The following is a 23,004-nucleotide window of genomic DNA, read 5'->3' as shown; positions in this document are numbered from 1 at the left end:
TGTGGGAAGGGAAATAATTAGACCCAGTTAATATTTGCAGGGGTGTGGCAGCCACTTGCCCAGGAGTGAACCACGTCTCTAGGGAAACATCTTGATGAAGGCACCACGTAGTTGGGCCCTGTGATTGGTTTCTTCCTATTGCTGTTTTTCACAACTGTAGGAAAGAGGATGCTGGACTAGATAGGTCTCTGGTCTGGATAGCATGGCTGGATGCCATGGGATCAAAGATGGCATCCAGCCATGCTAGATCAGACCAGAGACCTATCTAGTCCAGCATCCTCTTTCCTACAGTTGTGAAAAACAGCAATAGGAAGAAACCAATCACAGGGCCCAACTACGTGGTGCCTTCATCAAGATGTTTCCCTAGAGACGTGGTTCACTCCTGGGCAAGTGGCTGCCACACCCCTGCAAATATTAACTGGGTCTAATTATTTCCCTTCCCACAAGATTGTTGCAGAGACAAGTTGCAGCACTACACATACTGAAACAACCTTGCCTTGCCAAGGAAGAGGGGACACCACAGGCACATACAAAGCAGCAATTCTTACTTCACATGTAACACCAGGAAACTGAGCTTATTAATAGTGAGAATGAAAGTGTAGTTTCTATTGTTTAAATACGGATGTAAATGATGCTTGCATTTAAAATCACCACTATTTTTCTGAATGAGCGTTCCTAAGCTGTGAAACCTGTTCCCTGCTGGAGTAAGAAGCTATGTTTTATGGCTTTTAGGAAAGTCTTAAAGACACAACTGTTTAATAAGTGACAACATAAAAATGCAGCAAATAAATAGATACACTTGGGAAAGCCTGTAAAACAAATTCTTGCTTTCCCATGAAAATGTATTTGCTTACTTTTTTAAAAGTATGAAGACTGCTTGGTCCCTCATTCCTATCCATTATTTTCGTGTCATCCTTGCAGTTGTGACTTTGGACCGCTAGGTTTAAACAAACAAAACCACCCCAAAATTCAAAAGACAATAAAAGTACAGAAATCCTCGCGTCTTGAGAAGTCGGGCGCCGGTTACTTCATGGCCCGTGTAAGAGTAAACTGACCAGAAAGCTTACTTACGCAACTAGAAGAGAGAGTTGAATGCGCCATCCCACCTTTTTTGCCCTGACCGGACACATTCAGTTTCAGCAACCAAGACGGCGGTGGGCCACCAAACAGCAGCAACTATGCAACACGCATGCGTCTTACCGGCATTTTACCGTCGCTGCCTCCCTCAGTGGAAGACTATCGTTCCGCCCGCACGGGAGTTTCACAGGATCCTCCTCTCATTGGCTGGCTGCCTTCCAACTCACGCTTCGACGCCACACCCTCTTGGCTCCTTTCTCTCCCTTTCAGCCACTGAAGGCCAATGTCTCGCTTGCGCTCCTCCCTAGTCAGCGCGCCCTCGTTTTCTCGCAGTTCCTCTGCTCGGATTACTTTTTCCTCCTCCCCTCAGCCTGTGGTGCGCGTGAGAGCAAGCGCGCGAGTGCGCGCTCTCTTTCCTCCTCTGTCAGTGTCTCGCGCTCCTTCAGTCTGTTGGAGGCTCCGTTAAACGGCGGCGGTGACGGCGGGTTCCTGTTTCCGTCCTTAAACTCAACGCCCCCCCCACCGCCTGCTTCCCTTCTGCCGCCTGCTTCTCCGCGCGCCGGCGCCTCCCCAGACCCGGCACCGCCGACGCTGAGACAGACTGAGGGGTGGCCAGAAACCAAACCAAGCCGAGCCGGCGGGCGGGCGCCACCACTGTCACAGAATCGGGTAAGGCGAGGCGGGATCCGCGGGGGACGCTTCGGGAACTTGAGGGGATGCTGAGCTCGGAGCTGAGGGGAGCTCCTTTCGCCTCTGCCCATACTTGCTTACGGGCCTGGAGCAGCAGTCTCGGGGGAGGCAGGCAGGCAGGCAGGCAAGCGGCGTGGGGGTGGGGGGGACCCCGCTTGGCGGACGAGGGGAGGGAGAAGAGGGACCTTTCTCCACCGACACTCCTGGCTCCTCGTCGGGTTCCTCAGACAGAATCCTCAGGGAGGGGGAGATCATGTCACCCCGAGCAGGGCCTGGGCTCCCCGGGAAGGAAGCGAGGAGGATGCCTCAGGCCGGGCGGCGGGGGAGGTGGCTCGCTAGTAGGGGCAGCATCAGCATCGCCGTTGCTATGTGGGTGCTGGGTAAGAGGAGAGCGGCGGCAGCGAGGCTGATGCGGAGAGGAAAAGGACGGGCACAAGCCAAAGCTCCTCCGAGCATCGTGCACGGAGGAGGCGCCTCGAGAACCACGGCGAGCTGTACGAATGCTGCAGGAGCAGCCAGCCGCCAGTGTGCAGAAGCGGGGAGGCTGTAATATGGAAGATAGGCGGGTGTGGTGATGAAGGGAGGGGGGTTGGCTGTGCAGAAAGGTCCATTAGGGGGAAGAGTGCGGTCGTAGCCTCCGCAACCGCTTCCCCGGGTGGTTCAGAAGTGATGCCTTTAAACTTTACTTCTGAATCGGGTGGTGCCTCTGGGTTCTGGTTGTACATGCTGTTTCAGGATGATATGCTCAGCAAATGATAGTTGTCACAAGGTCTTGCACTTCCATGGGCCCCATTAATAAATATGACCACTTATTTACCATTCAGAGAAATTATTGCTTTGATTTAACTATTATGTATGTGCATGTGTTGGTCAACATGCTAACAAAAACAGTATGGTATATAATTGGTGGTGTTTGTCATTGAGTACTTTTTAAACACTTAGTTGACTTTTTAAAGCTCATGCTTCCCTGTCAGGATGGGTGATACAGAATCAAAACACGTTGAATAATGAAATAATGACTATTCCAATAGCAGCTTCTGTGTGTGATATGCTTTCCAAGTTGTTTGATGAGGATTCCCAGGAAACCATTCAGAAGACATGGAAGTATAGACTGGCAAACTGATGACCTCTAACATACAAGTCATTACACTGTTTCTTTCTACTCTTCCTATCTTGGTGGCCTGTGGACACAATGTCACTTACTTCAAAAGCACATATGATATTATACAACTTCTCTAACTTGCTCTAGGTCTTAAGTCTGCAAATATTTACCTGCATTCTAAACTTGACCATTGACAGTTTAACTGTTGGGAGTGGTCCCTTCAGTAGTTGGCAGTAATACAACGGATCATATGTGTTTGAGGATCAGTTCCTAACCTATTAAAGTTCTTCTATGATTCAATTTGAAGAGTCATCCTTTTAAACAGTCTAAAGCAGGAAAAAGCTGCAAATATTGATCAAGAATGTGTCTTAAAGAGTTTCCTCTTGTAACATTCCAAAACTTCAATGTATTTAGAAATTAAAAGCTAAGAAAGAGGCTCCTAAAGTCTAAGTAGTATATACTTGCAAATCACTTATATGATTCCTTATTAAAACATCCTAGAAATTATTTATAGGAATAAACCTCATAACAATATTTCAGTGGTATTGTAATTTATATAATTTCATTTTTGTACTCTTAAAAATGTACTGATGTGGTGCTGCAGATATATATGTTATGTAAGGCAAAAGAAGAAAAACCTACTTAGATTTCTATCATGTGAACGTTTTATTGTCTAATATTTAATTGCGGAGACCTGTTTCATATGTGTGTTTGAAAATCTATAGAATAAGAAACTAAATGTAACACTTTGTTAATGTAGATTTCTGGGTGCAATGGCCTCTAAGATGCTAAAAGCAGAATCTTCATCTTTGGGCAGATGCTTCTTATAGCCTCTATTAGACTGTTGCTTCAATGAGATGAGGGGAAATACAGTCTTGGCTGCATGATAGGCTAGTATTGACTCAGCTCAGCAGCCGAGTAGGCTGCTTAATAATATCCGGGGAGTAGTAAACAATGTAGAATATTTCTTGATTCTTTAATCTCACTTTAATGGGTTATGTTACGTTAAGTCTACAAACAAGCAGATTAGCATATGTGCAGTAGAATGGAGTAGGCATTTATTCAGTCTGAAAGCAGAGTGTTAAAGCAAATCTATAAAGAGTGACAGTACTGTTCTAAATAGAATAGGTTTTAAAGTTCTGTAGATGTGGACAATACAAATAACTTCCTTCTTAAATTTTCTCCCCCCCCCATAATAACCTGGCAGTATAATTTGGAGATTTGAAAGAATATCTAGTATATATAGCTGGCTATTTATAATGAGAAATGTAATTACAGTGTTAAGTTGGTCTGGAGGGGGAGCTAGTGCCAAAGCAAAACAAAATTTAATTTATGCTAGTATCTTTCAAAGTCTACAGACCGTCTCCAGTTTAATTGTGTTAGAAATATTATCATTTATGTTTGAGAGGAAAATAAGTTAGTTTCATGTTCTACTGTATACTTTTAATACCTGTATACACTTTGAGCTAAATATGTTTATAAAGTTTACAGATGAATGTCTTAACAAATACTGTGTAAATTGTATGCCAGACACATGTCTGTGGATATGTCTTAAAATTATTCTACTTATTTTAAACATTGTGTTAATGACTGGCTTAAAAGTTCTTGGTGTAGATGTGGTTTAGTTGTGTTGATTTTGCAGCCTGATTCTTAACCTGGTTCTTATAGTTTAGTATCATTGAACTCAATGGAACAAACCTGCTTACATTCAAGTTCTTATGGACTAGGTTTATAGCATCGTGATTCATCATTATAAACCTGTTGAAAGAGGTGATACAAGAACCCTGAAGAGGGGGTACCATTTAGGCCTTACTTATTGCTATTTGTTCTTGTTTGCCTCAGATCAGTTTTTTTCCTTCTCTCTCTCTTTTGCTCTCCTGTCAGTGTATGTGTTCATTTGGAGTTGAATCCTTTAGGTATTTCACTGAGGCACAGTGGTATTCTATAATAAAATGTTCATACAGTGGCACGTCTATATTAGTGACTGTGCCACTCCATGTAAGTAGGTTGCAACACTCAGGGTCATCAGCACCTTGTGTGTCATTGCACAACATTGTTCATTTCCTAAATGTTATTGTATGCATTGTGTTGAGCAGTTCCATATTACTTATGGGAATACTTGTTGAAAATGGAGTTGGCAGTAGACTCTCCCTGACTAGCAGCTGCATTGGTGCTGGTTTTGACTGCTCATCAGTATCCAGGACACTTCACAACTACATGCCTGTTAAATGCAGAGAAATGCTGCACCAAAAGTGGAACCAAAATATTGTTAAACAAAAATATGTTGTTAATAATCCAGTCAGTGTTTTTTGGCAAGTAAAGATGTCCCTTTGAAAGGGCATTTGTCAAAGAAATGGAACAGTTGTCAACATTTGGTTCAGCTTAGTACTTGCCATGAGTTGGATTGTAAAAAGAAGAAAAACTTTTTGCATGTAATGCTAACTTCTCAGATCACAGGTGTACCTCAGATCACAGGTGTACTTCAGATCCGGCTATTAAAATAACTATTCTGCTCTCGGCAGAAATACTAGACCAGAGATAGGCAATGTAAGACCTGTGGCTTGTAACCAGCTTGCCAAAGCATTTTCCGGTGGTGCTGGTGCTGTGTGATGACTTGTTCCATGGGGATAGCCTTTCTAGGTTGTATTGGGGGTGGCCCAGTACCTTTGGGTGCCTGAGATGAACAAAAGATGCCACCTCTGTCACCCTCACTGACATCTTCATTGTCCTCTGTCATTGCTGCTCACCTTGGCAGCAGAACACACAAAGTTGTTACGTCATTCTCCCTGTGGTGTGGTTTGAAAAGAAGGTGGAGTGGAAGAAAGTGTAATGAAGAGAGGAGGGTACTAGTAGTGTGATGCTGCTGAGGAAGGTCAGGTGCACTGGGGGAGGCAGGGAGTAACAGACTAGGGATGTGCATGAACCACGGGTATGCGAACTGGTCCATTTGAACTGATCAGCAGGGCTGGTTGGTTCAGTGAACCAACCCGAAGCAGTTTGAAGCGGTTCATGATCTCTGCCCCCTTCTTCATTTGCTCACAGTTCCCTGATACAGTTCCCCAGGATACCAAGCATTATGTGATGCATTCTATCAAGGCTCAATATTGTGTGTTGAGCCAGAGAAGATGATGGCTGCAGAGTAGTTTTATCATGCAGTTGGTTTCTCAGTGCTCAACAGAAAGCAAAGAGCAAAATTTACTTTTATATTTGTATATGCAGCATGGTAAACAGCCTGAAAGCATTTAGGAATATTTTTTTAAAAATTTGTCTAGCTGTAGTAGTGCTATTGCTGAAGCTGATCAGAGATCTTTAAATGCCTTCATTCATGGAATAGTAATAGAACCATCTTATTTATGTATTTTTCTATGTAAATTGCTTTGTAAACTTTGGTTGGAGAGCGGTATATAAATATTTGTTGTCATCGTAGTAGTAGCAGTAGTAGTAATGCTGCTAAAATGTAAGCCTAGAAATACGGGTCACCTTCATGTTGGTGTGATCCTAGTAACTCAAAATTGGAAATGATATATCTTACTGTGCTGTTCTCCAAACTGTGCCATTGTGATACCATAAGTCAGGCTTCCCCAAACTGCGGCCCTCCAGATGTTGCCTAACTACAATTCCCATCACCCCCAGCTACAATGTATTGTGGCTGGGATGATGGGAATTGTAGTTCAGCAACATCTGGAGGGCCACAGTTTGGGGAAGCCTGCCGTAAGTCAAGTCATCCCTCAAGGTTTAGCGAAGCAAATGACCAATAGTCAACGTATTAAAAAAAATTATTATATGACATGGGATTCCTTCTTGTTAGCAAGCTGGCTTACTTCTATCTCTCCAGTAACAAAGGAAGGTAGTTATGGTAGGGGAAGTGGAAATGCATTTAAACTTAAAAGGAATAGGTAGTGCTTTCTTTAATTTTACTGCTAAATTTAGTGACTACATCATGAGGAAGACAGTAAGTAGTGTGTATATATCTTATTTTGATTGTTCTTGATTCTCTCCATTTTGTTATATACCCTGGGTCCTTGGAATGGGTCTGATTAAAAATGTACATAACAGTCTCTTCTGTTGTTCCTTCTGATAGGGATGTGCAAGATGTTTCAACATTGAAATGGGCTGTTTCAGGCTCAAAACAAAACACCCTTTTAATAAAGGGCCTATTTCGAGCTTGGAACAAAACAACCCCATTTTTATTGAAACGTTTCAAGCACCATTTTAGATGCCTATTTTCCCCTTGCGGGTTGGTTTTCTGGCACTGGCTTCCGATTGGCTTGCAATCTCCTTTCTTCTTGGTTGGCTTGTCATCATACAGATCAAATCTTGTCATGGACAATTGTGCCCCCATTGGCAGCGGAGAGGGAGGGGGAACACAAAAGGAGGGAGTTTTGAAATGTATTCAAAGGGACTCGGAGGCAGAGATAGCTTGCCTCTTTTGAAGAAGAAACATATCAGGAGAGGAGGAAGGAATCAAGAAAGGCTCTCTTGCACACTCTCTCATGCCTTGGTGAGCTGTGATGAGCTCCATGTCTTGCTATGAGACGAACTTGTGCGTCATGGTCTTCTCTGCTCTGCAATCTGCATTGCAAGGTGTACTCAGTCAAAATGTGGTTGGAGTTGCTCTAGTTGAGCTTATGGCTATGCGTGCAGCCAAGGTTGTGGCTGTGGCAGTGGTTGCAATGGTAGGAAGTAAGGATTCATAATTGTGTGTGAGAACACAACTTGTGCTAGTGATGTTACCACAGTTCAGGCACTGTGGCTGGTAGTAGATTCTGGGTCAGTGGTTCCTTTTGGGGGGGCCATTTTTTGAGTGTTTGAAATGTATGTTCTGTGTTGGGAGGTTCAGATTTCCTTTTATTGTGCCCTTTTGCAGTGTTTTTCAAGGCAGTGTTGCAAAATGCATTACAAATTGCAATGCAAAACTTGTATGCACACACTCGGAATGCAGCTTGTTCCGGCCATAGGGAACAATGGGGAAACTCGGAAACCTCATTGTTCCCCATGGGTAGCTTTTAGGGACATCAAAGTGGGCATGATGGGTGCTGCTGCCTACCATCCAACCCACAAAAGAAATGGGCAAGTGGGCAATTTTAAACAAATTCTTAACCTTCCTCCACGACCCCCATCTGACCAACCTTCTGACCAGCCATTTTGGCAGCTAGCAAGTAGATCCTCTGCGCCCTCTTGCCTCATCACCAGATGGAGAAACCTCAAGGTCTTTACCTTTTTGAGGATATTTGTTTCTTAGGTAGTAGAGCAGATAATATTGTTTTTAAAAAGAGAAAATAAGAATAGAACTAATTTGTGCCACTATATGTTGGTTCTCTGCTCCCTCATACATACAAAGTTTTGGGAGCTCTTGTGCAACATGTCAACATCTTCTGTTAGTGCAATAACTAGTTCTTCCTTTGTAGAAGTCATTCACTAGCACAACACTAGTCTGGTTGGATAGTTGCTGTGTCTCATGCCTCCAGGCCAATATTCTGAGGATAGTTGCTGTGTCTCATGCCTCCTTGGGAATCAACTTCCATTCAGAAGGGGTTCTGATGTCCTTTTCTGTGAGCTGGAAATGTCTAATTTTCTGAAGCAACGGTTTTCCCCTTTTCTGGGAGAACATTTTAAATGGGTTCTAGTCATTTTAATGTTTGTGGAATGTTGCAAATTATAAATGAATTGGTAGCTTTGATTTGGGGAAAGTATTGGCTCTCTGGGCTTTGTAGTCAAACATTTGTTCATGTAAAGGTGTCATGTTGAAATGTGGTTGAGAATTTAATTTAGGGGAAATCTTGTGTATGCCTTCCTGGAAATAAGTCTCATTGACCTCATTGGGGCTTACTTCCAAGCAAATAAGCATAGGATGAGGCTGCACATACTGTACCTGAGGAAGGCATTTTGTCTTTTTTCCTTTGAAGTACTTGATTTTTATCGTTTGCAATTTGTTTTCCCCCCTCCTTCCCACGCTTAAAAAAACCCCACGGAATCTGGCATTTCTTGACATAAAACATAATGCAGCCAAAGGTTTAGAAACCAGAGATTCATATTCTGGTTTCTTTAAAAGTTATTTTAAATTGCAGCATCCAAGTGCAGCTAGTTTCTGGCTTTGTCTTGATCTCTAGAATATAGTAGTTGGAATGTCAGAGATCAAGGATAGAAACACCACCCTTGGGTCTAAACATTTGCTCAGCAGGGAAATGCTTGACTAACAAGCAGAAGGTTGCCAGTTTGAATCCCCACTGGTATGTTTCCCAGACTATGGGAAACACCTATATTGGGCAGCAGCTATATAGGAAGATGCTGAAAGGTATCATCTCATACTGTGCGGGAGGAGGCAATTGTAAACCCTTCCTGTATTCTGCCAAAGAGAACCACAGGGCTCTGTGGGTACCAAGAGTCGAAATTGACTTAATGGCATACTTTACCCTGGAGTTCAAAATATTTCTTAGACTGTTTCCCATCAAAATCATTGAAAACTTTGCAGATACTATTTTATCTGAACATGAAATACATGAAATTTATACATGAAATTAGGAGGACAGAAGGATTTTAATCTCTGTCTGACCTTAGTAATAGGGATGTGCACGGTCTGGCGGTCCGGCACTGCTGTGGGGGGCTCTTTAAGGGCGGGGGAGGGTGTACTTACCCCCCTGCCGCATTTCCCCCGCTGGCGCCTTCGTTCAGTAAAGCTTTTGGGGCGGCAGGATACCTCCCTGACGCCCCTTCCCCCAGTCGTCATCAAAAGGCTTCACAAAGCCTTTTGCGCGTGCGCACATCGCGCGCACACGTCACATCTCCGTGTCGCGTGCGCATTGCAGTAACGTGATGTGCGCGTGCAACGTGCACACACACAAAAGGCTTTGTGAAGCCTTTTGACGACGACTGGGGGAAGGGGCGGCAGGGAAGTATCCTGCTGCCCCAAAAGCTTTACTGAACGAAGGCACTGGTGGGGGAAGTGCGGTGGGGGGTGGTGTAAGTACACCCTCCCCCACCCTTAAAGAGCCCCCCACAGCAGTTCCGGACCGTCGGACCGCCCTCAAGTCCGGATCGGTTCGGAGGCCTTCAAAATGGCCTCCGGACTGGTCCGGGCTCATTCTTACTTAGTAATAGCCTTGAAAAGGGCTGCTTGTGTTTAAGCATAAAATCCAAATTGAAGGAAGTGCATATGAGCATTTCCTGTGAACATTTTGGTGGAGTCACAAAAAATTAAAGGTTGCAAGGGAAATTGTCACTATTGAAATGACAAAAGACCAAACAATGGCCAGAAACCTTGACTCCAACAAGAGCAGCAAAATCAAAGTGTCATCCTTCTGCATGTATGAAGTTTATGAAAAGGTTCCTGACTGCTACTAGAAGCTGTGGATCCAAAAGGTTGTGGATATGAGTGACCATATGAGTGACCAAAGAGGCTGAAATCCTTTAGTGACCAGGTTGTCTGTCCTCTTGGGTCAAAAAGCATGCTCACCATTACTAACTTAATTTTATTTAACTTTTATTTTTTTTATATGGTACTATTGTGGAAGGTTTTTTGGGACTGGGTGTGAATGATTTTATTCAAGGTTTTGTTTATTTTTAGTGAAAGATTTTTGTTTATGCATGGAGCAGGATGTTGAACACAGAAGATAAGATGAAGTGACACATGATAACCTCTTTGCTTCTGTAACTAGATTTTGCAAACCAAGATGTATGTTTAAAAACACATTACGATTTTTTGAGTTCCAAGGCATCATCATTTTTTAGAAGCCTTTATTTATTCAATTTCAATTTCTATGGGTACTAAGCACATGAAATTCTTCTGGCCTTTCAGGTGTCTATACAGTATGTTTTGACAATGCAGGTTGTCTTTTTTCCTTAGCTGTGAGAGAATTCATCATTTGTTTTCCTATTGGATTAGTTCAACTGTTTGGGTAGATCATTATTACAATATGCCCTCTGAAGATGTGGTGGAGGAGAAGCATGAAGGAACACATAGGGGAGTGGCTTTGCTACCCCCTGCATTTTCTGCTATGAGAAACTTGATTGAAAGGCTGCAGTTTGGGGATCTGGATAGAGCTGTCCTCTATTTCTTATCTTTTGGCCAAAATCTGGTGGTGGTGCATAGATTGAATTTTCCCTTGTCCCAATATCCCTTGGGCTCCAATTCAGCTATGTAACTACCTCTTAAGGGGCCCATTTTCAAGAGTTGTGGTGCTGAATTTTTGAGGGGACTTTTTCAAGCCTCTGCCATAGCACCTCACTCATCCACTCATCCGATTGCCTGCCCCGCCATCTGGGCCTCCTATTTGCTGCCACTAATTGTCACCTGGAGAAGCTCAAGGAGGCAGAGATGTGTGTGTATGAGACCCACAGGGATGTGGTAGAGACATCCCACTCCCATGCTGATGGTGCTTCTGCTGTCATGGAGAATGAGGATCTCAGGGAAGGAGGACATCGGTCTGAGGAAGAGGAAAACACTCCCTTAGCAGGGACCCCTTTCTTGGGTGATGCGCCCATATTCTCTTGCACAGAGGATACTCCTCCAGGGGGTGGGGGCCTCTTAGTAGTGGGTGATTCAGTCATTAGGGGCATAGAGAGATGGGTCTGTGACCCGCATGTAGACCTCATGGTTACTTGCCTGTCTGGTGTGAAGGTTGTGGACGTCACACTGCATCTAGGTAGTCTGTAGGGCAGTGCTGGGGAGGAGTCAGCTGTTGTGGTACACATCGGCACCAACAATGTTGGGAAATGCAGTCAGAAGGTCCTGGAAGCCAAAATTAGGTTATTAGTTAGCATACTGAAGTCTAGGACCCCCAGGGTAGCATTCTTGAGGTGCTACCTGTTCCACGCGCAAGGATAGCAAGACAGGCGGATCTGAGGGGTCTCAATGTGTGGATGAGACAGTGGTGCTGGGAAGAGGAGTTTAGATTTGTTAGGCACTAGGACACATTTTGGGGAAAGTGAATCCTGTACAAAAGGGATGGGCTCCACTTGAACCAAAATTGAACCAGACTCCTGGCATTAAAAATCAAGAAGGTCACAGAGCAGCTTTTAAAATGACGCCTGGGAGATTGCTGGTGGGAACAGGGTGGTATCTGCTTCGCCTGGCGAAATCCCCTAAGGTGTGAGGGTGAACATGTTTTGGATAAACCAGAAGGGGACAGAGTAGAGCCAGGAGTTGAGCAGAAGGAAACACAGGGCAGCTTGCCAAATAGGTCAGATGATGGTAAGGGGGATAGCACACACCAACACCAGGTGAGGGACCAATGCCAGAAGACTCCGAGCTAAGATGGGTGAGCTGGAGTACTTGGTTACTAATGAAAACATAGATATAGTGGGTGTAACAGAAACCTAGTGGAATGGTGTGAACCACGGGGACACAATTATTCCTGGATATAAACTCTATAGAAGGGACAGGGAGGGTAGAGATGGGGGAGGAATGGCGATGTATATCAAAGAAGGGATAGATTCCAATAAGCTAGAAAACCTAGGTGGACCAGAGTCCTCCACAGAATCATTATAGGTAACATTACGAGGACTGAAAGGAAATGTGTTACTAGGGATGTGCTATCGCCCTCCTGATCAAAGTGCTGATAGTGACCTGGAGTTGGAGAAACAAATGAGAGGCATCAAAGAGACACAGGGCAGTAATAATGGGTGACTTCAACTATCCTCACATAGACTGGGTAAATTCATATTCAGGTAATGAAAGAGAGTCCAAATTTCTAGATGTGCTAAATGACTGTGCCTCATGGAACCAACCAGAGGGATGGCGACCTTGGACTTAATCCTGAGTGGTGCCCAGGACCTGGTGCAAAATGTCAGAATTGCAGAACCATTGGGTGGCAGTGACCATAGCGTGATCCAATTCAGAATATATTTGAGTGGAGAATTGTCAAGCAAGTCCAACACAGATGCGATGGACCTCAGAAGAGAAAACTTCTAAAAAATGAAGGGACTGGTAATAAGGAAGTTGAAAGTGAAAGTCAGCAGGGTTAGATCACTCCCGAAAGCATGGAACTTATTAAAAACCACAGTACTAGAAGCACAGTTGAAATGTATACCTAGAAGGAAAAAAGGTACCACCAAGTTCAAGAGGACGCCTGCGTGGCTACCAAGTAGAGTCAGGGAAGCTATAAAAGGGAAAAAGACTTCCTTTAGAAAATGGAAGTCCTGCCCAAATGAAGAGAACAAGAAGGATCATAAACTCTGGCAAAAGAAATGCAAGGACACAATAAGGGATGCAAAGAGAGAGTTTGAGGAGCATTTAGCTAGAAGTGTCAATGGGAGTAACAAAAACATCTTTAAATATATCAGAAGTAGAAAACCTGCCAGGGAGGCGGTTGGACCCGTAGATGATGAGGGTGTGAAAGGGATTATTAAAAAGCATAAGAATATTGCAGAGAAGCTGAATGAGTTCTTTGCATCTGTCTTCATGACCATATACCCTCTCCAGAACTGAGATTTTCAGGTTTAGCAGCTGAAGAACTGGGCCAATTTGAGGAGACAAGGGAAGATAGTCTTGAAAAGTTAAAAAATTAGCAAATCACCAGGGCCAGATGGTATCCACCCAAGAGTTCTGAAGGAACTGAAATGTGAAATTGCCTATCTCCTAGCAAAAATATATAACTTGTCCCTACAATCAGGCTCTGTACCAGAGGACTGGAAAGTAGCCAATGTGACTCGAATTTTAAAGAAGGAATCCAGGGGGGTTCCGGAAAATTACAGGCTGGTCAGCTTAACTTCGGTGCCAGGTAAATTGATGGAAAGCAGACTTAAGGACAAAATTGTTAAGCATATAGAAGAACAGGCGTTGTTGAAGGAGAACCAGCATGGTTTCTGCAATGGCAAGTCTTACCTCACTAACCTTTGGGAGTTCTTTGAGAGTGTCAAAAGACATGTGGATAAAGGTGATCTAGTTGACAAAGTATACTTGGACTTCCAAAAAGCTTTTGATAAAGTTCCCCACCAAAGGCTCTTGAGTAAACTTAGCAGTCATGGAACAAGGGGACAGGTGCATATGTGGATCGGTAACTGGTTGGAAACAGCGAGTAGGAATAAATTGACAGTTTTCACGATGGAGGTAGGTAGGAAGTGGGGTCTCCCAGGGATCGGTACTGGGACCAGTGTTCTTTAATTTGTTCATAAATGATCTAGAAGTTGGAGTGACCAGCAAAGTGGCCAAATTTGCAGATGACACTAAACTATTAGGGTAGTGAAATCCACAATGGATTGTGAGGAACTCCAAAAAGATCTCTCCAACCTGGGGGAGTGGGCAACAAAATGGCAAATGCGGTTCAGTGTAAGCAAGTGTAAAGTGATGCACACTGAGGCAAAAAACAGCAACTTCACATATATGCTGATCGGATCTAAGCTGTTGGTGAATGACCAGGAGAGAGATCTTGGGGTTGTGGTGGACAGCTAATTGAAAGTGTTGTCTCAGTGCACAGCAACTGTGAAAAAAGCTAATTTAATGCTAGGAATGATTAGGAAGGGGATTGAAAATAAAAATGCTAATATTATAATGCCCTTATACAAATCTATGGTGCGGCCACATCTGGAGTACTGCGTACAGCTTTGGTTACCGTATCTTAAGTAGGATTGTAGAACTGGAAAAGGTGCAGAAGAGGGCAACCAAAATGATCAGGGGCCTGGAGCACCTTCCTTATGAGGCTAGGCTACTCTTTTACCTTGGAAAAGAGGTGACTAAGGGGAGACATGATCGAAGTGTATAAAATTATGCATGTTGTGGAGAGGGTGGACAGAGAGAAATTTTTCTCCCTCTTTCACAACACCAGAATCAGGGGTCACCCCATGAAACTGAAGTTTCGTAAATGTAGGACCGACAAGCGGAAGTACTTGTTCACACTGTGCATAATTAATCTATGGAATTCTTTGCCATGGGATGTGGTGATGGCCACGAGCTTGGATGGCTTTAAAAGGGGTTTAGGCAGATTCATGGAGGACAGGTCTATCAATGGCTACTATTCTGATGGCTGTGGGCCATCCTCAGAGGCACGATGCCTCTCAATACCAGTTGCAGGGGAGCAACAACAGGAGAGAGGGCATGCACATACCTCTTGCCTGTGGGCTCCCCAGAGGCATCTGGTGGGCCACTGTGTGAAACAGGATGCTGGACTAGATGGGCTTCGTGCATGATCCAGCAGGGCTGTTCTTATGTTCTAAGTGATAATGATCAAAATTGTAAAATCCCTTTTTAAGCTAAGTTCAAGAGAGAATTCCATGTTAAAGGTTATTATTGTGGCCAACATCCTAACTTTATGTGCGTGTAGTGAAAGGATGCCTGCCTGCAGCAATAGTGTTCCTTTGGGTGCTTTCACATGGGGGTGGGGGAATTTTGCTGATCTCCCCTTCTTCTGGAAGACTGTGAGCAACATGCAGTTATGTCCCTAAGGGCTGAAGGAAGAAGAAACCCGCAAAATCTCCCTCCTCCCGGTGTTTGGGTGCCTGCACTTCAGAAGCAGGGATGTTAATGCTGCAGGTGTGCATCCTTTCCCCCAAAGTATAGGGAAGTCATAATTGAGCATGGGTTATCAGTCTCTGCATGCTCATTCGAGACAGGAACTAATCAAAAACAAGGAAGGCTAGTACTAGTAGGCACTTAAAGTAAAGTGTGCCATCAAGTTGACTCCAGGCACCCACAGAACCCTGTGGTTTTCTTTGGTAGAATACAGGAGTGGTTTACCATTGCCGCCTCCTGCACCATATGAGATGATGCCTTTCAGCATTATCTCATATGAGATGATAGAGAGAGAGCCAGCTTGGTGTAGTGGTTAGAGTGCTGGACTAGGACCGGGGAGACCCGAGTTCAAATCCCCATTCAGCCATGAAAACTAGCTGGGTGACCCTGGGCCAGTCACTTCTCTCTCAGCCTAACCTACTTCACAGGGTTGTTGTGAAAGAGAAACTCAAGTATGTAGTACACCGCTCTGGGCTCCTTGGAGGAAAGCGGGATATAAATGTAGCAATAATAATAATAATAATAATAATATATTGCTGCTGCCCCATATAGGTGTTTTCCATAGTCTGGGAAACATACCAGCGGGGATTCGAATTGGCAACCTTCTGTTTGTTAGTCAAGCATTTCCCCACTGCGCCCCCAGGTCTTTTCTTGTCTTGCTCTGAGAGACAGCGTTGGAAAGTGCTACCTCTTGACTGTGTTTTCAGGCTATTTTGTTCTGTCTTTCCCTTCTCTCTCTACCTCAGTATGCCTGCGTGGGCATATTGCGTACAAAGAGTCATAAAAGATTTAGAATTTAGCAAAATCAAAAATAAATCAGTTGATATATTTGGCTAATTGGACCTTTGATTTCAGTTATTATTTTTTTAATCTCAGTTTGTTTCCAGGCTTTCCTTTTCCTTGCAGTATGGAAGCCTCTCATATGTTGGTGGGTTCTCTTTCTGAGGGCCCACAGTCTGAAGCTAGGGGCAGGAAAGTTTCAAATAAGCCTCCAGGCTCTAAATGCCATGTCCCATCAACAGCTAGCTCAACCACCCTCCCCTCTGGAGGCATCTCCTGGGCTTGCTCTCAAGTTGCACAAAAAGGTGGCTAAGAAGACCAAGCACCTCAAGGATGGTGATCGCTCCCAAAAGTGCTCCAAAACCAAAGTGGCTTCTGCTGGGCTGCGCCTGAGTGAGCTGCTGCTTGTGCAAGCTGTTTGTAAGCAGCATACTCATCTCCACTTGCTGCCTGACTTGCCCAAAAACTCTCCTGCTGCAGCTGTGGTTGTTCAGCTGAGTGCCTCCAGTAACACAGCAACGATGGGTGGCACCATTACTATTGCTGCTTCTGTTGTGGTTGCGGACCCAGAGGGCACCATTTTGGAATCCACTCAGGCAATACTGCCTTTGATATGGGGGAGGGATCTGACTGGTGGAATCGGCGCAGGCAAGGACATAACAGATGTGGTTGGTGCAGGGGTCTACAATAGCCCTACATTGCTTAGCGATAAAGCCCATTAGCAACTGGGAAACATCTGTTGGGAATGGACCAATGGGACCCTGAGGAGGACCTTGATGGGTGCCTCTAGTAGGAGGCACGGTCAGTGAGGTTAACGTAGAGCCCAGTGGTGGATCTTGAGGAGAAACGGGCTTGACAGTAATCAGAGCTGGCAGTGATGGCAAAGCATCAGGGGCTAGCAAACTAGATCCCTGATCAGTTAACGTAGGCCCCACAGCCATTCCACTGGTAGCATTGCTAAGAGATGCAGGGGGAAGATATGGCCTGCCAGTTCCCCCACAGTCAATCCATCACAGCGGAACGAGTGGCTTAGCTACAGGCCAACTGACTGAGTCATCAGAGGATCGATCCAGCTGAATGGGCTCTCCATCCTGAGGTCTTTCTTAAGCTGACATCCATGTTCAGCTGCCCAGTCGTGGATCTGTTTGCATCTCTGCTCAACAGCCAGTTACCACGATTCTTCATTCGGTACTACTGTCATCGAACAGAGCAGATGGATGTTTTCGTATCCCCATGGTCCCCAGGCCTCCTAAATGTCTTCTCGCCACTGACCATCATTCGCTAGGTTGTTTGGAAGGTCCTCTTGGAAAAGGCTGAAATCATCCTAGTGGCTTCTCATTGGCTTTAGAAACCGTAGTTCTCCAACCTCCAAGCATTGTCGGTCCGTCAGCCATGGCCGCTTCCTCTCCACCATGACCTGCTAGTGCAGGGTCCCCTCCTTATTTGTGTGGAGATTGAGCGCTTGGCCTTAGAGCAGAAAGCGTATTCCATTCAGGTTCAAAAATAGAATTTTGGCTTTGAGGTGGTCTTCCACCAACTGGCTCTATCAAGAGTTGCTTTTTCCCATTGGGGACACAGAAAATGTTTCTCACCATCAGCTGCTGGAGTACCAGAGGTCTTGTTCTTTGTACAATTGGCCCTTGACATGGGTCTTCATCCTAGTACCCTGAAGAGGCAGATTTCCGCCTTGGCTTCTGTGTTGGACATAACAGTACGGGGATCATCGATTCTTCACTCCCACATCCAATGTTGCTTCAGGTGGGCCACAAATCTTGTTCCTCTTCCAGTCCACAGGTTATTTATTATTATTTATTTACACAGTCAGACAGGTGTTACTGACTGGTTTGTTTTATCCAGACATCGAGTCCTTCCCAAGGACCTGGGATGGCTGAATTTTATTGTCAATGTTGTTGCTGTTGTTATAGATATCGTCGCAGAATATAGGCTGTTCCCAGTAAGGTTGCTTTTTATAATTGGCTGATGGTGATTTCTGTGGCCCATTATTATTATTATTATTATTATTATTATTATTAATAAACAAATTTGTATACCACCCACTACTGAAATCTCTAGGTGGTTTACAGCATAAAACAAACCAAGAATTTACCAGTTAAAACATAAAACCAGATTAAAGTATCCATTAAAAAATGAACTAACTAAAAAGCTTGGCTGAAGTAATGACTTCAGTTTCCTAAAAGTCAACAGGGATGGAGCAGTTCTAATCTCAGCAGGAAGTGCATTCCACGGTCCCAGGGCAACCACAGAGAAGGCACGCCTTCGAGTTGCCACCAGACGAGCTAGTGACACCCTCAGACAAACTTCCCCTGAAGATCTTAATAGAGGGGAGGGGTTCATAATGAAGGGGAGGGGTTCATAATGAGGGAGGCATTCTCTTAATTACTGTGGGCCCAAGCCGTTAAGAGCTTTATAGGTAATAATAACCAGCTCTTTGAATTTTGCCTCAAAACCTATGGGTAGCCAGTGTAGATCTTATAGAATCAGAATAATATGGTCTCTACGGGATGTCCTGGAGACCAATCTGGTGGCAGAAGCATTCCTCAGCAATCGCAGCTTCCAGATGGTGTACAAAGGCAGCCCCATGTAGAGTGCATTGCAGTAATCAAGCCTGAAGGTTACAAGCATGTGCACAACTGTCTTAAGGTCACTCACTTCCAGGAAAGGGCGCATTGGCGAACCAGCCAAAGATGACAGAAAGCACTCCTGGCCACTGCCTCCACCTGAGGTATTGGAGAGAGGTTTGGGTCCAGAAGTACTCCCAAACTGTGAACCTGTTCCTTCTGGGGGAGTGTAACCCCATCCAGAACTGGCAGATCTATCCCATTTTATGAATTGCAGCTTCCTACTATGAGCGCCTCCATCTTGTTTGGATGCAGTCGCAGTTTATCCCTCATCCAGCCCATTACTGCCTCAAGGCAGGCATTTAGGGAAGTTATGCTATTGCCTGACTTGCATTACCATTGCCTTCAGTGTTCTGAAGCGGAAATGGAGAAATATATTTGGGTGTCATCAGTGTACTGATAACACCCTGCACCAGATCTCCTGATGATCTCTCCCAGTGGTTTCAAGTAGGATGTTAAAAAGCATTGGAGACAAAATGGAGCCCTGAGGGACACCATACAAAAGCTCTCGTTTTGTAGAGCAGCAGTCTCCAAGTAACACTTTTTGAAATCTGCCCAAGAGGTATGAGTGGAACCACTCTAAAGCAGTGCCCCCTACACCTAGTCCCTGTAGGCAATCAGGATGGTATCAAAAGCCACTGAGAGATCCAGAAGGACCAACAGTCACACTCCCTCTGTCAATTCCCCTTTGGAGATCCTCCATCAGGCTGATCAAAGGAGTCGCCACCTCATAACCTGCCTGAAAGCCAGTTTGAAATGGGTCTAGATAATCTGCTTCATCCAAGACTGCCTAGAGTTGAGAGATCCCTTCTTGGGATCTGAACAGGGTTCTTACCACCCTCACAAGGGCTCCCTTTGAACATCTACGGCCCATTTCCTTAAAGCTTCTGTCCTACAGAGTATTATTTTTGGTGCCAATTACCCCTGCACGAAGGGTGTCAGAGAACTACGGCTGGTATGCCAGCTGCAATGCGATCCTATTTGGAGAAGTCGGATCTGACCTCAGTCACTTATGCGTTGGTAACATCCAGATTTGACTACTGCAGTACGCTCTACATGGGGCTACTCTTGAAGACTATTTGGAAGCTTCAGCTGATCCAGAATGCTGCTGCAAGGATGCTTGTGGGCGCAAGTTACTTCATGATATAGCACCCATCCTGCAGCAGCTTCATTGGTTACCCGTCTGCTTCTGGGCTAGATTAAAGGTGCTGGTCTTGATCTTTAAAGCTCTACACAGCTTGGGTCCGGGGTACCTGTCGGACCACATTCGTCCATATGAACCTGCCAGGGCTCCCCATTCATCGTCTCAGGCCCTGCTCATGGCTCCACCACTAACAGAGATTCAGTTGGCGGGGACTAGAGACAGGGCCTTTTCAGTTGCCACCCCTCGGCTTTGGAACACCTTCCTTGAAGAGCTTAGCCACTCTCCCTCCCTCAGTGTTTTTAAAAAACAACCTAAAATACATCTTTTTAAAGAGGCTTTTTAATGCCCCTTCTGTGGTTATGTTTGGTAGGTTCTTTAGTTCTTAGTTTTTATAATTCTCAATTTTTAGCTTTTAGAATTTTTAATCAGCAGTTTAATACTGATTGTGGTTTTTTTAACCTGACTTTTAACTTGTTCACTTAGTTTGGTTAATTTTATTGCTTTTATTATATATTGTGTCTGTTTTATTGTTGTGACCTGCCCCGAGCAGTAGTGTACTGGAGGGGCGGGGTATAAATATTTTAACTTGAAGCTCTGTCCATCCACAAGGAGTTATGTGCTTTTCAGCAAGACTCAGTGATTTTGAAACTTCTCTTTACCTTCTTGGCTAAGGTGAATCCCATCTTTCACAGTTGTCAGGAGGTTCCCCCCCTTCTTTTTGTTGATCACCTTTTCACCCCAAGGAGAAGACTTGGTACACGCTTGATGTGCACAGAGCCTTATGTATCAGGCATACAAAGCTTATGCCAGTCTTATTCACTTTTTGTGTCTTTCCATCTATGCTCCTTGGGTGGCAAGGTTTCCAAAGCAATGTTGGTCCAGTGTATTAAGGCCACTATTACTCTTGTGTACGAAGCCCTTCATCTCCCTGTTCTATCTGGAATAAATGTCCACCCTACATAAAGCACCTCCACTTTGACTGCCTCCTCGGCCAATGTTTCCCTAGCCAAGATTTGTAAAGCGGCCACCTGGGCTTCTATTTCTCCTTTCATTAAGCAGTACAAAATTTCCTCACTGTTCAAGCAGCTCTTGGCTGCACAGTCCTGCAGCAGGTTATGTAGGCCATCTGCTTCCCTCCTGATACACACTGGCTTGGGCATGTCCCATGCTCGAGGATGACCTCCCTATACCTTGGGAAAAAGAAACCTTGGACTTACTGTGTAGAGTTCTTTTTCCAGGTATAGGGAGGTCATCCAGCCCTCCCGTGGATCGCTTCTTTCATGGGATGCCTGTTTGGGCAGAGGGGTAGACTCCCAGGGTGTCTTAGTTTCTTTGCTGTCTTGTTCTTATGACTCTCTGTTTCTTTCTATTATTAACCTGTTTCTTTTTCAAGATGTTTTTTCCAGTCCTGGAATTGGGAATTAAGCACCACCTAGCTGCATACTAGTACTAGCTTTCCTTGTTTTTGACTGGTTCCTGTCTTGAATGAGCACACAGAGGCTGATAACCCATGCTTGAGGATAGCTCCCTATACCTGGAAAAAGAACTCTTCACAGTAAGTCAAATGTTTCTTTCACTGTATGCACACAGTTTGAGTTAGAACGTCAGCTATTACTAATTACTTGTATACCAGTGATTTGAGAACAAAAAAGTTCTCAAATCACATAGAAAAAAAATGAGAAAATCGTTCCATGTTCTAAAAGCACTTTCAATCTAAAAAGGAAACACAAAGGAGACACCAGCAACAGCCACTTGAAAGATGCTATGCTGGGCTGAACAGGAACAATTGTTCTCTCTCTGCCCCGTAAACATGAGAGGCACTGCTTTAAAATGCTCCATCTCTTTACTCAGCCACTTGTTTTTCAAAGAATATAAGTCTCGAGAAACATTTGTTATACAACAAACAGAAATGTTGTCCCTCCTCTCTCTCTGCTTTGCTTGATGAGGAGTTCTGGCAAACTCAAAAGCATGTTTTTCAAAATCTTGTGTCCAGTCATAAGTTCCTCCTCCTTCCAATTTTAAGTTAGTCATATGGAGCAGACGGGGCTATCACACCATGCCATGCTCCCCTCACCCATGGCTTTTGTTTTGCTTCACAGCCAGCCTGATGAAGAGTTATGGAAAACTCAATAGCTTCCTCGCATCCTTACAGCAGCAGATTTCCTTACAGCCGAGGAATCATAAAGTATCATAGTCATAATTGTACATTTGGCTTGCACTCATTTTCTTGTCATTTTGTGCCTCACGCTTTCAGATTCGTTCACTCCTCCTCAGTGCACTAACACTGTGCACAGGTGCATGAAAGTCTCATCTTGCCCCCCCTTCACCTCTTCTAGCACTCACAGGCGTGATCACTGTGGCAGCTATTTGCACGTGTCTTGAAAAATATTTTCTCAGATCCCCCTCCTCTTCTTTTTGTGTTACCCCCCCCTTGTTCTATTCCCAGAATGCAAATCCTTCCCTCTCAGCTCAGCATTTCCTCTGCTCACATAGTCCTTCTCTTGCTAGGATGACGAAGGTAGAAGTGGGGAGGGGTTGCTTCTTTTTCTTTGTGAGAATTTATTGGAGAAAAGGGAAGGGAAGCATCCTCTCCAAGAAGAAATGGAGAACCCCCCTTTCCCCCTCTGTCAGACAGCCATCTCACTTGAAGATGAACTGAGTTCTGCAGATGGCCCCTTCAAACCATTTCTTCCTCAGGCATAGCCAGCCACTGGCCAGCTATTTATCCTCCCCCACCCCCAGTCCTAGTCACTTCTCACCTCAGCAGGGCAGATGCAAGACAGGTAAGCAATGTAGCACAGCATGAGACTAGACTGAACAAGTATTTGAGTGGAGGAAGCAAGAAGGCCAGCTGGCTGGACAGCCAGACACCGGCTTTAGCATTACTCTAAGGCAGGCCTGCTCAACTTTGGCCCCCCAGCTGTTTTTGGATTACAACTCCCATAATCCCCAGTCACAGTGGCCAATAGCCAGGATTATGAGAATTGTAGGCCAACATCTGCAGGAGGGCTGAAGTTGAGCAGGCCTGCTCTAAGGGGTCCTGGGTGCCCACCCAAAATGTTTTGGTGGACTGCATGCAGCCTCCTCCACTAAGCAGTATGTTTTGTACTCCAGAGTTTGAGGCTTA

At 44.7% G+C, this 23,004-nt stretch overlaps 1 protein-coding gene across 1 annotated transcript in view; it reads left to right on the top strand.

Moving 5' to 3' along the window:
• Positions 1-1,608: 1,608 nt before the first annotated feature.
• Positions 1,609-23,004, top strand: part of FUT8 (fucosyltransferase 8) — a 200,367-nt gene continuing 178,971 nt past the window's right edge. Inside the window, exon 1 of the mRNA XM_053257103.1 lies at positions 1,609-1,746. The gene's annotated coding sequence lies outside the window, so the exon portion shown is untranslated. The remainder of the gene's footprint in view (positions 1,747-23,004) is intronic.

The sequence above is a fragment of the Hemicordylus capensis genome, chromosome 1, assembly GCF_027244095.1.
Source record: "Hemicordylus capensis ecotype Gifberg chromosome 1, rHemCap1.1.pri, whole genome shotgun sequence".
Classification (NCBI taxonomy): Eukaryota; Metazoa; Chordata; class Lepidosauria; order Squamata; family Cordylidae; genus Hemicordylus; species Hemicordylus capensis.
Note: the sequence above shows the minus strand (reverse complement) of the source record. Positions and strands in the feature narration are given on the sequence as shown.